This window comes from Thermobia domestica, chromosome 15 (assembly GCF_964235325.1).
Source record: "Thermobia domestica chromosome 15, izTheDome1.hap1.1, whole genome shotgun sequence".
Lineage (NCBI taxonomy): Eukaryota > Metazoa > Arthropoda > Insecta > Zygentoma > Lepismatidae > Thermobia > Thermobia domestica.
In genome coordinates, this window is record NC_137468.1 from 153,038,818 (window position 1) to 153,042,647 (window position 3,830).

Consider the following 3,830-nt stretch of genomic DNA (forward strand, 5'->3'; position numbering starts at 1 on the left):
TCGGATTCGATCCCAGCCCCCGCCAAGTGAACTTTGTGGTGGACAAACGTCGTGTGCGTTGGTTTTCTCGGGGTTCTCCCGTTTCCTCCCACTTTCTTCATTCCACCATTTCCTTCATTACTCATCATCACCGTCTCTTTTAGCCTAACCGGCAGAACGTAAAACTCAAAGATTTCATTTCATTTAAAACAATATGATAATCGATACACATGTAGAGGATGGATATGACATGTTGACCTTCGCCAAGTATAGTAGAAGAAGTTATTTGTTTACTTGTTCTTGGCCAACCGCTAAGAGCATTTATAAATCCAGATGTGACTTTCTTATGCGTAATTAATACATTCAAATTCACGAACGACGACGAACTGAAGCTTACGAGGATATGGTTGCAAGTAACAACTGTATCATAAGAATATAGTTCAACTAAATAACAGTGAAATTAGTGGGTAAATTAGAAATGAGCAACAACTGAATGGTTTACATTGCTTGTTTCGAAATACAGCTAGCATATTAAACTTACAAGAGATGACAAAAATCAGTGAAATTTGGCCTTATACTTAGCATAGATTGGGGGGAAAGCAAGCATCCCCGATGGGGATACTTCAGTTGATTCCTAAGGGGAGAACAAAATATGCTTTAGGGTAACATCCGCCTCAGTCCCCCGGTAATTCGCACCATGACTAGTATTACTTACAAGACTCATAAAATGTATCGTTTTGTGTCGAAAACGGGACGAGAATTGTCTTATCTTTCATCTAGACTTGAATTTCAAAATATTTGTACGTATTTCTCGTTTCGTATAGAGAACACTAAAGTTAACAGTTTGAAGTCCTGATATTACTATAAGAAGAGATAATCACTAAACTTTTCCACTTCTATTTCTCAAAATGTGAGGTTTGTCTATGTTTTATATTTAACTCTTCAATAACTAGCATGATTTAACTTTATCATTTAGCTCGTTCTTGGCCGTATTTCCGATTTTGATTTCCGGTAGGGGCTTATGTGGTTGGGATCCACGTTAAGCTATAGATTCATATATTACATGATTCGGGACAACTTCGGCTATGTGGACCTCTACCAATTTTGAAATTTTTAACCTCATTGCATAGTGCTCCACTTACTAACCAAGAAACTGAAACAATTTCTTGTCGGAAACTCCCCCTTCCCCTCCATAACCGACATAAAATAACCGACAACGGTTATGGGGACCTCTACCAATTTTGAAATTTTTAAACTCATTCGATACTGCTCCACTCCCTAATCAAGAAACTGAAACAATTTCTTGTCGGAACCTCCCCCTTCACCTCCATAACCGACAACGGTTATGGGGACCTCTACCAATTTTGAAATTTTTAACCTCATTGCATAGTGCTCCACTCCCTAACCAAGAAACTGAAACAATTTCTTGTCGGAACCTCCCCCTTCACCTCCATAACCGACATAAAATAACCGACAACGGTTATTGGGACCTCTACCAATTTTGAAATTTTTAACCTCATTGCATAGTGCTCCACTTACTAACCAAGAAACTGAAACAATTTCTTGTCGGAACCTCCCCCTTCACCTCCATAACCGACATAAAATAACCGACAACGGTTATGGGGACCTCTACCAATTTTGAAATTTTTAACCTCATTGCATAGTGCTCCACTCCCTAACCAAGAAACTGAAACAATTTCTTGTCGGAACCTCCCCCTTCACCTCCATAACCGACATAAAATAACCGACAACGGTTATGGGGACCTCTACCAATTTTGAAATTTTTAACCTCATTGGATAGTGCTCCACTTACTAACCAAGAAACTGAAACAATTTCTTGTCGGAACCTCCCCCTTCCCCTCCATAATCGACATAAAATAAGCGACAACGGTTATGGGGACCTTTACCAATTCTCAAATTTTTAACTTTATTCGATAGGGCTCTACTCCCTAACCAACAAACTGAAACAATTTCTTGTCGGAACCTCCCCCTTCCCCTCGAATGAGGGTAAAAATGTCAAAATTGGTAGAGCTCCCCATAACCGTTGTCGGTTATTTTATGTTGGTTAAGGAGGGGAAGGAGTAGGTTCCGACAAGTAATTGTTTCAATTTCTGTGTTAGGGAGTGGAGTCCTATCGAATAAGGTTAAAAAATTGAAAATTGGTAGAGGTCCCCATAACCCTTGTCGGTTATTTTATGTCGGTTATGGAGGTGAAGGGGGAGTTTCCGACAAGTAATTGTTTCAGTTTCTCTGTTAGGGAGTGGAGCCCTATCGAATAAGGTTAAAAAATTGAAAATTGGTAGAGGTCCCCATAACCGTTTTTGGTTATTTTATGTCGGTTATGGAGGGGAAGGTGGAGATTCCGACCGGTAATTGTTTCAATTTCTTGGTTAGGGAGTGGAGCCCTATCGAATAAGATTAAAAAATTGAAAATTAGTAGAGGTCCTCATAACCCTTGTCGGTTATTTTATGTCGGTTATGGAGGGGAAGGGGGAGGTTCCGACCGGAAATAGTTTCAGTTTCTTGTTTAGGGAGTGGAGCCCTATCGAATGAGGGTAAAAATTTCTAAAGTAGTAGAGGTCCCCATAGCCGAAGTTGTCCCCATAATTCAGTAGACAAATGTTTAATTTCACTAGATGACAATATGTTTTAATGTAAGATACAACATTCAGGCTTGCATGGTGGCCGGTTAGCTCAGTTGGTTAGAGCGTCGTGCTAATAACGCGAAAGTCGTGGGTTCGATCCCCTCACTGGCCAGAAATATCTTATTTTGTTGTTTTACCAAGTCCATAAGTTTCAATGCCTTAACTGTTAAAAAAAAAAAAAGTTCGAGAAGCTATACCGATAATCCTAATTTATTTATGTACCACTTTATAATTACAATACACAATTAGAGGTGGGAAGCATCGAAACGTTTTCTATTTTTGTGAGAATCGAGACTTCTTTTGAAACTATCATTTGTGAATCTAGCACAATTTTTTTCTAGTTTAACGTCTCATATTTATGCTCCGAGGGTAAGGACGACGATGGTAATGAGATGGATGATTGAAGAAAGTGGGTAACCCACGCACGCACGGGGTGTTTGTTGAAGACAACGCACACTTGGCGCGAGCTTGGATTGAACCAGGAACCCCATGCATAGAGTTGACCGTTCTACCAATTAGACAAAAAACACACTTGTGGCCAGTGAGGGGATCGAACCCACGACTTTCGCGTTATTAGGACGACGCTCTAACCAACTAAGCTAACCGGCCACTATATTAAAAATTATTGTCATCTAGTTAAAAAGTAATTTGCCTCCTGAATTATGCAATATATGAATCTATTCCTTAACGTGGATCCCAACCACATAAGCTCCTACCGGAAATCAAATCCGGAAATACGGCCAAGAACGAGCTAAACGATAAAGTTAAATCATGATAATTATTGAAGAGTTAAATATAAAACGTAGACAAATCTCACATTTTCAGGAATAGAAGTGGAAAAAAACTTTATATATATATGGGGGGTATAAATGTATAGTAATATCAGGCGCTGTTGTTTTCAAATTGTTGTTTTTGCTGTTCTCTATACGAAACGAGAAATAATTACGTACATTTTTAAATTCGAGACTATACAATTCTCGTTCCGTTTTCGAGATAAGACGATGAAGTTTACGAGTCTCGTGGGTAATACTAGTTCAATCAAGTCTATTATTGCCCATGAGACAAGGCAAGACAAAAGGTGTCTCATTTCAGGTCCTAATGTTCTAGATATTTCGTCTCATCTCGATTCTCAAAGAATTCTCTCTTGTCTCGTTTCTCGAAAAACTTTCTTTTGTGAACTTATGTAAAAAATTTGGGCCATGGCTT

The 3,830-nt window shown here is 39.0% G+C and overlaps 2 non-coding genes across 2 annotated transcripts; one reads left to right on the plus strand and one right to left on the minus strand.

Annotated features, from left to right (window-relative positions):
- Positions 1 to 2,662: 2,662 nt before the first annotated feature.
- TRNAI-AAU (transfer RNA isoleucine (anticodon AAU)) lies at positions 2,663 to 2,736 on the plus strand. The gene has a single exon. It is a non-coding gene; the product is annotated as a tRNA-Ile (tRNA).
- Positions 2,737 to 3,159: 423 nt separating this feature from the next.
- TRNAI-AAU (transfer RNA isoleucine (anticodon AAU)) lies at positions 3,160 to 3,233 on the minus strand. The gene has a single exon. It is a non-coding gene; the product is annotated as a tRNA-Ile (tRNA).
- Positions 3,234 to 3,830: the final 597 nt, after the last annotated feature.